This window comes from Triplophysa dalaica, chromosome 10 (assembly GCF_015846415.1).
Source record: "Triplophysa dalaica isolate WHDGS20190420 chromosome 10, ASM1584641v1, whole genome shotgun sequence".
NCBI lineage: Eukaryota > Metazoa > Chordata > Actinopteri > Cypriniformes > Nemacheilidae > Triplophysa > Triplophysa dalaica.
Genome location: NC_079551.1, coordinates 15,417,903 through 15,431,122, shown reverse-complemented (window position 1 = coordinate 15,431,122; position 13,220 = coordinate 15,417,903). Strand labels below are relative to the sequence as shown.

At 34.6% G+C, this 13,220-nt stretch overlaps 1 long non-coding RNA gene across 1 annotated transcript; it reads left to right on the top strand.

Moving 5' to 3' along the window:
• The first annotated feature begins 663 nt into the window (after nt 1-663).
• On the top strand, nt 664-1,381 carry LOC130429449 (uncharacterized). The gene is made up of 3 exons (XR_008907607.1): nt 664-739; nt 885-943; nt 1,265-1,381. It is a non-coding gene; the product is annotated as an uncharacterized LOC130429449 (long non-coding RNA).
• Nucleotides 1,382-13,220: the final 11,839 nt, after the last annotated feature.

Genomic DNA, 13,220 nt, shown 5'->3' with positions numbered 1-13,220 from the left:
AGATGCCTTAAATCGCTCGAACCCGCTAAATGCTGCTTGCAGCTTTAATTTCAGTTTGTAGTACTTACTTATTAACCAGTAGAGTTTTGATAAACGTGGGGTTTGTTCAGACGTGGTGCTTGGTAGAATACGACTCACGTTTCGACTCGCGTTGCGTCTCTGCCTGTCGGAGTCTTTTTTATTTTTTAAACCGTCAGCTGGCTCTAACCAGTTTTTTTGTTACTTCACACACTGAGTGTCTGACACTTTCTTGCTGTATTTCCTAAAGATTAAGGAAGTAGTGGTATAAAACTATATTACAAATATTTTCTGATCAACCCATATCAATTGCATACTTAAAATAACTTACCGATTAAAGCCCCGCCGATCAGTTGTCAGTGCTGTTGTGGTCACTTCATTGTTTGAATAAGGATTGTATCTAGGTGACTACAGTGGTCATCATGACTAGATACAAACTAGATCAAGATGACTACTGTGACCTTGGAATAAGAATGAAACAGACGAACAAATATTAGTGTAGATGCCATTCAATCATAATGTAACAAGTACAATTGGGTGTTATGGGGTATTTTCCTAGTGTTGGTTGATATAGAGCATGGATTGTGCCATTTTGCTTATCAAACTTCGCTTCAGTTTGCAGAGAACATTTTACAGGGGGAGGTGATAAATATTCACACCTCACAGAAGGCAGTGGACAAGTTGAGGCTTGAGATAGCTACTTCCCTCCTCAGAGAATCAGGTCTGTTTATTTATTTTTGCTCAGCATGTTAATCAATTCATGTTGTTGGTTTTATGCATTTAATAGGCCTATCATAAAAATGCAGCTCTATGCTAGTGAATTTTTGCTAGTGAACTTATTTGTTGAATACTGTTTGTCTTACCAGATGATCTAAGCGGCTTGTGCTTTTATTGTGGGATGGAGGACAAGGGTAAAACACAATGGGTGAGTTATTCACATTACAAAATATACAAAAATATACAAAAAAAATGTACGATTGCAGTAGTAATTACTTCTTTCTACATCATCTATTAATGTATTCATTATTAATGTTGATTTTGTATAAAAAACTGTGATAACTCTCTATTGAACAAGGTGTGATGTAGGAAATCCTGTTGTTGTCAGAACACAAGATTATGTTGTTGAGAAATTCCAAAATTAAAGGAATAGTAAGAATATAAAAAATCAGTTTATTCAGATATCACCTATTTTTAGAAAGACCCTATAATTCAAATCATGTACCACTACATGTCACTGTTTTCCCAGGTTTGCTGTGACGGATGTGAAAGGTGGTACCACCATGATTGTGTACAGAGCCCTCCAGTGGATGTGGATTACTTGTGTCCTGCATGCCAGTAAAAGTGTCCCTTGCTGCAATATTTGTTTTACTACCTGTGCCAAGTAGCTTATGTTTAACTTGTGTTTGTCAAGGTATCTTGGAAATGTTTCTTTTTCACTTTTCTGACAATGCAAGCCTTGAAGATTTTATCAGTTATATTTTATTTAATTCCTAGATTGTTTCTTTTGTTATCAAGATGTTTTACAGATTTTTTTTAATTAAAAACAAAATAAAAAAAGTTTGTTGTAATAATTTTAACTAAATTGCAATAAATGCTTTGTGTATGCTTTCCCAGAAGAAGAGTTGAGGCGAATATGTTTAAAACTTCCGTCATCCCATATCACCATACATCTGAATTTATATTAAATTTCACATACAAATTGTAATCTAATCATGAAAAACTATACATTGACGGAAAGATCCAAGACTTGCCGGGAAAAGCACCCCCATCTTAAATTTGCTTGTGTTCGCCCCAGCATGAAGTAATTATGAAAGTAAGATTATAGGACTTATACAGTCTGATGGGGTGAGTTTCATGCTTGTGACACGTTCCTAGTGGGAGATACGGCAGGGTGCATTTTAAGAGCTCTTTTCCAAACGCATTAAGTGCCAAATTAAAAACAAATAGTTTGTCATGCCATTTTGCTGTTTACCAAACCTATTCACTGCTCTAGCAATGTTTCAAGCCAAATCGCTATATTTCCTTATTTAAAATGTACTGCAAGATGCAGTTTCTTTCCAAAACGCTATAAATCCCGAACATGTTTATAGCCTAAATGCCATATGTCCTCTGGACAATCAGAATTCGTTCGTTAGTGGTATTTGTATGTGTTATTTCCAAATTATTTGTTGTATGTGATGGAAAATATTGAAACATGAAAATATTTATTTTATTTTACCATTTAGTTTGTTACTATTTATTTTATTTGGCTGTTATTTATTTCATGCATTTGCATTTATTTGATTTAAATTAATTTCCCTGATGTCATATGTTTCATGTTCTCTTGTTTGTTTGTTTTTAAAATAAATAAACCAATTTTTTTTTAAAGGATGGATTTGTAGCTTTTTGAAAAAAATAAAATAATAATTGCATTTATAATCGACAATATTGTTGTTTCATTTAACAATCATTGTTTAACATGTTCAGACTGAGCCAACAGACCATTTTAACCGGATACATTGTGAATATTAACAAAATATATGGGTCTAGGTTAATTTTTTTTAATTTTCATGAAAACTATTAAAATGGATTTGTAGCGTTTTGGAAAAGAGCTATAATATTCAAATATTGCTAGTGGGAGATATGGGAGGGTGCAGACTGGCTCATTTAAATAAGTTGATTTGTCCTGAAAAGCAGTAAACTTGCTCTGTGCACGTACATTGTTACACAGCAGATGTCACTTTACAAGGTTATTGGCAAAAAATCCTGTCAATTCTGGTCCTGATTTGTATTGCTTTATAAAATTATTAAATATTTTTTAATTATAATTGCTTTATACAATTATAAAATGCCTGAATGGTATTCATGAAACTGTGCTACGCGTATGCAGTAACCGTTTTATAAAAGCAATTGCATTTTATAACTGCTTCGAGGGTCTTATTGCTGTAATTTAACACACTGAGGGTATCTAGTGGATTTAAACAGCACTGCAGTTTCAGTCTTTTATATTTAGAAGAATTTCAGCAAATGCGCGTTCCCGCGACTGGGGTGCCTTTCACGGCAGGCGTGCTTTTCTCGGCACAACACCGGGCGCAGTTCGATTGGGACAATATGAGTAGACCCTTAGATTAACCTGAAAATGTCATGCACTGTGTCTCTCACACCATCAATGCTTCAAATGAGGATGGATCACTTGGATGATTGTTGAATGATGATCACATAAACCCAAACTGCAAAGTCAAAACAGTTGTGTTTAAAGAAAAGCCACACTTATGCCTGTTTAGTATTAGAGAAATCTTTCCAGATGAGGAGATAACATATGGCCATGGTGAGTCTTCAAGTTCTTTCAAGTTCAAGATTATATCCTTTATAGTAATGATATGTAAGGATAATTATAAACTGGCATATTCCAAAAGATTGACACTTAGCATAAAAAACGAATAAGCATCCAATACATACAATCTCTCCTATCGGCCCCCTACATTATAAAAGATTACTTGATAAACCTGTGAACAAACGGCTGATTTTATAATGTCTTATTTGAGAATTAGTGCACTATAGGCATGAAGTAGATATTCTGTCAGACAGTTTAAATTTAATGTCCATTGAAATCTGATTTTGTTTCAGTATGTTGTATTGTGTCCTGCTTAATTTCAAGAAATCAAACATTTCTGTTTTTCTGTCTGCTGTGTGTGTTATATGTTAGCATAAAAAACGTGATAGTATGTACTCGCACTTGAATTGACCTTTTAAATATGTTGTTGAAATAGTTGCAGTGGCCACTAGGCAAGACCAGTCTCTTAAAATGAACAACTAATTGGTTTCCTTTTTTAGAAAAATTAAAAAATATGTAATTCATAGTATGCATACAGCAATGTTTTCTCTCAAAAATAAGCATTTAGTTACTCACCATTGTTTTACTGTCTGTACTTGTTCACACTTCACAGTACAATAAAGTTGACTGAGATGATTTAAAGGGGTCATTTGAGACGGCTAAAACGAATATTATAGTTTGTTGTAGATGTAATGCAATGTGTATACACGATTTAAGGTAACAAAACGCTGTATTTTCCACATACTGTGCATGTTTCACCGTGCACGCAGTTCACTAGTGCGTAGTGGGATTTACAAGACCACCCACCTTACATACATGTACATTTAGGCGGTCTTACTCAAATCGTGTTACAAACTGACGTAGATTCACCGGGGTTTGGTTACATGAGCCGTTTCAGGCAGGTCTGAATGAGCATTTGCTTCTAGATAAAATACATCTTTTGTTCCGATACTTAAATTTTTGCTATTTTACAAGTCTAATACATGCATGGGAAGCTTATAACACACCAAAGTCATAGAAAAATTCGTAATTTCGCCAAATGACACCTTTAAGTGTATTTAAGTGCCTTAAATACAGAGTTGGGTAGAGTAGCCAAAATCTTTACTCAAGTAACAAGAGAAATTGTACTTAAGTAAAGGTCACTATTTAAAAAATACTCGTAGATACTAGTTATTTTGTCTCTGATTATATACTATTCATAACATTTACATTAATGCATATATTTTTGATCATTTTATCATTTAAATTAATATTATTATTTTAAGCAGATATATTTGCAGTATACACATAGAGACTAAAGAATAGACAAGCATTTCTGTAAATTTCATCTAGTCCCATTGTAAATGTAGTCTTCACAACTTATTTAGAATAATAGACCGTGTCAAAGTGAAGTGAACCTGCAGAGTTTTGCGTTTACAATAGATTTAACTAAACTCAGAGCATTTCCTAAAATGATATAGAACATCTTTAGTGTTGTCTTATATGAAATACAAACTGATTTTAGAAAAAACTCATGTTTTCTCATGTTGTGTCACGTGTTTGTGTGTGTTGTGAAAAGCTCCTACTTGTAAACATACAGTAAACCGTGAACCACACGTCCATCAACAAGTTCTCTTCCTTCTGTTCTTCAAATGTATATTTCTGCAAGCACATGTCTCTGTACAGCCTTCGCCTACGACTTCAAATCAAAACACCACCTATGCTTTTTTACACCGCTTTTCTTCTCCTTCTGCTTTGTGGGTGATGTACATGTAACTCAATGTGTCACACTAAAAAAATACATGAGCATTAAAAGAGGCTTTGAGCCGGAGCAATTTGCCTCAATAATTATTTGTAATCGAGTAACTCAAGTTACTTGAGGAATCGTTGCATCCCTAGTCATATAAGCAATGGTTTTAAGACTTTTAGAATTATAATGCTTGACGTTTTGGTAAACATCTAATATTTTGTTTCAATTTTAAAATGATGGTACACCCAGCCTAAAGAACAATACATGTATTTTATTCTCATAATTTTAAATTTAAAACCAGTTTGACAAGGTTTCCATACCACAGTGATGTCATGCAGCCTAAATATGTCCTTTGACTTATTAAAAAGGATCAGTTTAGCTTGGTAACACTTGTTAAAATAATTCACATTTACAACCGAGCTTGTTGGTGTCCGTATTGTCATAATAATGCCCAGAGAAAGAGTTGTCACAGAATAAAGATCTCGGTAGTTCAGACCCCAATTCCAGTGACAACGAGGATCATCCCACAGGCAAGTCTGCCATTAAAAAACTAAATAAACTCATAACATATTCATAAAGACACAGTACACAAATAAAGGCAAATCAGGCCTGATCCTAAAAACTTGTACCAAACGGGAAGACCAAAAAAGAGTTTGGGACAAAAAACATTACTGCCTTTACTGTGGCAAATCGCAGATGAAGATATCGAGATACATGTATAGATACAATAAAGGAGACTTCAAACACAATCGATAAGTCCTAGAAAAAGGCAAAGGACAAATAGTGACAGAGACTATTTCTCTTACCCGAATTGTTTTGGAATGTTTAAGAAAAATGACCTGTGGAGGAGACACCAGTCTACATGCAGAACAAAGAAACATTTGCTGCAGATGAAAAGTTGAAAACAGACAAGGGAGAGAACAGAGTTGTGCTGCATGCTTGCTTCCAATATCCGCTTCATCAGACGGATGTCAGGCGTTCATCAACAATATGAGGCAAGATGATGTGTCTTTTCACATTAGGAAGGATTCCTTAATTTGCAAATATGGCGAATCGTTGTACGCAAACCACGGTCGTGTGAAGTCTAGGCACCAGTATATTGCACAAAGAATGAGGGAGTTTGGCCGATTCATGTTAGTAGCCAAAGACGTGGACAAGACCGTCAATTATCTCCAAGATTAGTGTGTGCCATCCAAATTTCAGTTTGTGGTTAATGTTGCCAAGAGTTTTACACGGTTCAGTCCAAGCAAAAATGAATATGGAAAGTCATCAACAGCAGTCAAAATTGGATTCTGCCTTAAAGGGGCAGACTCTTATGAATGATGATGATCTGACAGAAAGGAAAGCCAAAAAGTTTTATGAACTTCTGGAGAAAAACTGGAGAAACAGTGTTTCTGTTACTGCTCACCAATCAGTTGAAGATAAAAGGTGGAATGAACAAGATGACATCCCCCTAACCAAAAATGTGATTGTTCTGCGAGATTATCTCAGGAAGGTAGAAGATAAAACATTAAGGCAGTTGATGCAACAGATGAACCTACGTGCATACAAGACATTAAATGAGACCATTTTGGCACAGGTCATTATCTTCAACAAGCGACATGAAGGTGAAGCATCACGTTTGACACTGGAAACTTACAAGCAAGCAAGGACATGGACCATTAATGAGGACAGTACAGCGCCCCCTAGAGAAACATGGTGCAGTTGCTCTGAGTTTGATATTCAGCAGTGGAAATAAATGACAGAAATGAACAGACTCTGGCGTGTCAACCGCAAGATCGTGTCCTGTTACCGGTTCACAGAACAACCTCCTGATGTGGGTTTAATGCGAATAACTGCAACACAATGCATGATATTGAAATGCCAACAGATGGATTTATTTATTTTCAACAAACAGGCTCTTCTTGCCTAACATGTCAAGGTCCATAGAAAGTGTTTGAACAGCTCCAGCCGAGACTACAAAGCCCTGAAGAGTTGTTCGCTTTGCTGAGTGTATCTCAGGGTCTGCTCTACCATCCCTGCAGAACATCTTCCTCAAATTCTGCAAAAGCAGAGCTTCAAAAATCATTAAAGACTTAAAGCACCCTGGTAACTGTCTTTATAACTTGCTGTCATCTGGTAATCGCTTACGTAGACTGATGGCCAAAGCAGAGAGAATTAGGAAAAGCTTTTCCCCAGGCCATCAGGCTCATAAACTCAGTCTCTTTACATCATCTGTTTGCACATTCCTGCTCATGTAAATATACAGTTTACTTATATATATATATATACCTTTATATTATTTATATTTTCCTTTTGTCTTTGGAGCTGACCTGACCTACTTTTCACTAGTGGTTGTGTTCTCTATATAACTGTGTATGTGACAAAGAAAATCTTGAATCTTGATTTCCACGCTGTATTTGTTATTCAGAATAAATGTTATTGAATTATATTCAACCCTAATAATAATTATATTAAAATACAATTCTAAAGGGTTTGTGTTATACTGGCTCCACTAACGTTTCAAAGTTGTTTTAAGTCACTGATTTATAATAACAAAATTGATGTTGAAAGGAAAGAATAACTTTATTAAAATTCATATAATTTTTACATCTTGATTCTATTAAATTTCTTTACATGCTCCAAGAATGCATTTATTTAATTTAATTCTGCCTGTTGTTAAATAAAATTTAAGGAACATTTAATGAAAATTAATCAAGTGTTGTTTCTAAGCTCCAAGTTCTTAGTGTTGTTATATTTGTTATAAGAATATCTGGATATTGGTTTTGGTCAATTTCATTTGGTCCCCACTCCTATGGGAGGCACTGTGTCATAATGGCACAAATAATGCACCTAAAAATTGAAATGTTAGAATAAGAGGTATTGTTTCACACACATCTATCCAAAATAGGTAGATACAAAAAAGAAAAGAAGAAATAAAGACTTATGGACAGATGCTGGTGGGAGGGATGTGATTATAAAAACATTCATTATCCACAATATAAGCAAAACAGAAAAAATATCTTCTGAAATGTTGTCAAACATTTCTATGGATGTTTTTAACAAAACAAATGAAAACTGCAAATGGTTGAGAATAATATGGACAACAACAGGAAAGGTGTGCGTACTGAAGTCCTTTGTAAAGGTACAGATAAGTAGAGGAAAAGAGAGAGAAGAGTGTGTGTGTGTGTTTGAGTGTTAAATTAGTTAAATAATATATAACAAGTTTTATAATTTATAAACAAACATCATTTTAATTATCTTATCAATTTATTTTTTTCCATGATAGCTCTTTTAGTAGGTTATGTATTAAATTTAATTCAAGAACAAGGATTACTTAGATATATTTTTATCATTATCTGTTTGTTTGCCATTGAATGAAAAGATTGTTTAACTTAAAACACTACTACTGCTCCTCTACTCTACTATGTACTAAAGAAAGAGTTGAGATGAAACATTTTTGCTTAATTGTATCAGTAAAAATCTACAATAACAATTAAAATGCTTATTTGTCACGATCATTGTCATCGTACTCATTGAGAAACAATTGTAGGAAAGCTTAATGTCAGGTTTGGAAATAATGGCTCCTCATCATCATCTTGGTGTCATATTTGATTAGTCGCTTAGCTTTGATAAATAGATTAAATCATCTGTAAGAAGCAGATTTTATCAGTTTGTAATTATTTCTAAGCTAAAACATTTTCTTAGATACAAAGATTTTGAGATTGTTGTGTACTTTTTGAACACCCTGTAACACTTGCGATGTTCCTGTTCTACAAAAAATGCTTATAAATCTCAACAAATACTGGATTGTCAGCTTGTCTTCTTTTAATTGGGACCCGTTTTCTGTTTAAGTTTGTTAATGATTGTTCGTAGGCCTCATTATCTGATCATCCTATCATTTCTTGAAAGTTTTTTTGCTGATAATTTTGGCAGTTTAACATAAAACATGATAAAAAAGTGCACTGTTTCTGACTACGTTTATTTTTGGAGAAATGTAGTACACATTGTGTGAACAAAGTCACAAAATTTCAGTCCAATGTGATAACATGCACTACTATTTTCAGAAAAAGGAAAAAAAAAAACACAACACAATGTGAGGGTTACTGTAACTCCCTCTATGTAGGGATCCATTAGCGGCAATATCTGGTCTGCAGCTTGTACAGAATGCCTCAGCCTACACTTTACAAAATATTGTTCCTTGAAAGGTTCTTTATCGATGGTAAAGGTACTATTTAGAACCATGTCAACTGAAGAATCCTTTTCTGCTGAAATGGTTCTTTGTATTGGGAAAGGGTTCTTTATTCCCGCCTTTACAGTCTAAATTAAATGTATTAATATTACATTTTTAGAAAGTACAGGTGGACAAGAAGCCTTTCACCAGGATGAGAACAGACAACAAAAAGATGACCAGACAGAAACAATGCCAGAGGCCACAGAAACCCCAGAAGCTCCAACATGTGTGTGTGGCAGAACGCCCTTCACTTCAGTGTTCGGTGCAGTTTTTGAAAGGGCCGAGAGTCTAAACATCAACAGCAACACAGGAAAAGAAAATATTGCTTTCTGTCCAGAGCTTATCAACTTCCTCATGAACAGCTACATGAGCATTTTCCCACTCTGGAGTGGAATGCTTCTTCGGGATCTTAGCCGGTTTACTGAAAGCCACATAGTTACAGTCAGCCAACAATCCAAAACCAGGCAAACTAACTGTCATGTGGAACAATGGTTTTGGATTGTGAAACAGAGCATCCTCCAAACAAAGAAGTTCTTGCGTCCTGCTGACTTCATCCACAAAATGTATGGACTCCTACAAGGCAGATACAGAGAACACATAATAAACAACAATTTGTCACTGCCGTGCCGTGATCAACACCTGAAAGAAAACTTCTTCAACCAGAAAGAAGAATGGGCAAAGAAAACATTGAGAAAAAATACTTTGATCCACCTTAGATACTGCCACAACTTTCACAAACTCCAGAAAGCAAAGACATCACTAACAGCACCAGCCAGATGGAAGACAGATACTCACTAGACCCGCTGGGAATCTGATGGTTCTTCTGGAGCTGATTTCATGTTTGTAAGTTCACAAAAACAACACATATCTGAGGCAAAGCCGGTCGCAGGATTTGTCACTGTTTGTGTTTTACATTTGTTTTATTTATATTTGTGTCCCCAGTTTTAGTTAACGCTGGGCTGTGGATATGACACCTAATGGAACTGTTTGAGTGTGTTAACTGGGAGTGTAAACTGTTACACAACTTACTGAGTTGAGATCATTTATATTCACTCATCCAGACTTAGATCGCTCCTCTGGAATGAGTCAATATGAGGTTTGATCATTGATTCAATCTATGTACGTTAATACCATATACTTATATAATTCACATATCAAGAGGAACTAGATATCATTTCTAGATCAGGACTTACAAAGCAGCAGATCTATTTATGGACCCAATAGCGGATCTCTTATAGCTCATATTTTGAGTTTTTACAGATTCACTTCATTACAGGATCATCTCAGTCCAGATGTTCATCTCTTTAGAATAAACAATTATTTAGAAATCATTAGTCTGCTTAGAAAAAAACATTTTATCAAACTTTTCTACTTTTAAAAGGGTTCCTTTAAGCGTTTAATATATATTGGTACAATTCCGTAGTTTGTCCAGCAGAGGGAGACTTTAACACAAGACATATAATGAGGAGACGCTCATAGGAGCGATTAAATGGGTCAATGACACGACTGAAAGGAATATTATTTGTTTTAGATGTAATGTAATGTGTATACAGGATTTAAGGTTGATAAACGCTGTATTTTTGATAACTTTGAGATTCAAAAGTGTCAAAAAATTCTTAGCAAGAAGTATGACTTTAAGAGTAGGAGTCTTTTATAAAGAAGCTTAAAGCAACTTTCAGTAAAGTTTAAGACTTATTCTTAAATTCTGACTTAAGTGTTGTAAATTGAGGACTACAATGATTTAAACACAAAACGGCCACCAATGACCTCTGAGTCACAGCATCATGGCATCATTTATTCATTACTGAATTAAGACATTACTTAATTCAGTATTACATTCATATATATATTTTAATTCATTTATATATACAGCTGCAATCCATAACTTAATTGGGTAAAATAAACCAAACTGTTGTTATTAATCATGTACATAAAATCAGTGTTGAAAACTCTTTCTACCTTCCCCTGATTTACAATGTTAATCTTATAATAGTGATTGATATATTGAGCTTTACGCTTATGTGTGGAATTTAACATCGGTTGACCTCAACCCATATGAAGATAAATACATAAAGTAATCTGCACCTTCAGTTTTTAAACAGAGATGTGGACAGAGATGCAAAAGTAAAAAATTGTAGTTTCAAAAGTTGCGCAAAAATATTACAAATATGTTTCCATTTTGTCTTGGTTTCATACACTTTTAATTGAGTTTTAACAGTTAACTTTATAGAATTAAGCTGCAGAATCACATCCTATTACACTCACAACTGTAGACTATATAAAGAAAAGACCAAAGATGCAATAATTATAAATGGATTTAAAAAATATTTTATATTATTTCATCATATATTATTATGTCATCATATCATTCTAACACATTGTTTCTTTGTTGTAAAGTTCATGGTATCTGCCTTTGTACTCTTGTTACTCTTAATAGGTTATGAGACCTCTTCAGCTCTCTTAAATCATTTAGGAGCTGAGACCTAATCTTAACAGTTATGAACCTTTATGAATAACTCTAAGTGTAAGAAAAACAGTAAATTTACGAGTGAAATTTTACTCTGATGCGCTTTATATTCGTGCCCAAGTTCCAAAGTAATTATACAGACAGATGATAAATGTCATGTGTTCTTCCTGATATTAATTTGAGCCCGAATCTGATCCAGAAAATGAAGATGATCAAGCCAATACATCAACTTTGCCAGCGTGACTTGAGCAGGATGTAAAGGATTGGTAAGGTTTTATTAAAACATATTATGTTCAATAGTTAAAAACTATAGCTGACTGTTTAACCTTTTATATACGACGTTATAAAGACTATAAACAAACAAAAATGGTTTTAAATTGGTTTGGTGCAGAGCCGGTCTTGATCTCTCACAGGTTCATGAATCAATCATCTGTGACATGAGCTGCACACACTTGAGTATTCTGATCGTACAGGAGATACAGAAGATCAGTGAAGACAGAAACATGAAATGAGACATTGCATTCTTATTCTACAGACACATTCACCACTTGATGTCAAATCTACATTCATGTTTCAAGCTTAAATGAGCATTACTTGATAGATTTTGTAACAAACAAACATGAATTTACAAAGAACAACCGCTCTTAAGTTATGGTAATAAATAAAATAATGTCAATCATTTAATATTACGTTGGTATTTTATATCTAATGTATTATGTTCATGAATTCTGTGGCTTCTGTGTCAATGTTTCCGTCCTCGTCTTCATGAGTTCACCTCACAGATAATGAAGTGGGACAGATAGTGTGTGTGTGTGTTTGTCGAGCTGTCCCGGGGCGAGGGATCTGAGTCAGTGTGTGTCTGGACCCTGATCATACCCCCCGGTGCTGAAGTAAAGACGGGCTCGTGGTGTGGAGGAGGGATGTGGTGAAACCAGAGAATGGAGGTGAGGGGGCTTGACTACTTCTAGACTGTTCAGATGATTGATGTGATTGATTATGGAGAGCCAGACGAGTGTGTCATGTGTGTCATATATGATCATATATAAACAGAGTAAAAGAGCACAACAGAGTTCACGTGTGTCATATGTGATCATATATAAACAGAGTAAAAGAGCACAACAGAGTTCACGTGTGTCATATGTGATCATATATAAACAGAGTAAAAGAGCACAACAGAGTTCACGTGTGTCATATGTGATCATATATAAACAGAGTAAAAGAGCACAACAGAGTTCACGTGTGTCATATGTGATCATATATAAACAGAGTAAAAGAGCACAACAGAGTTCACGTGTGTCATATGTGATCATATATAAACAGAGTAAAAGAGCACAACAGAGTTCACGTGTGTCATATGTGATCATATATAAACAGAGTAAAAGAGCACAACAGAGTTCACGTGTGTCATATGTGATCATATATAAACAGAGTAAAAGAGCACAACAGAGTTCACGTGTGTCATATGTGATCATATATAAAC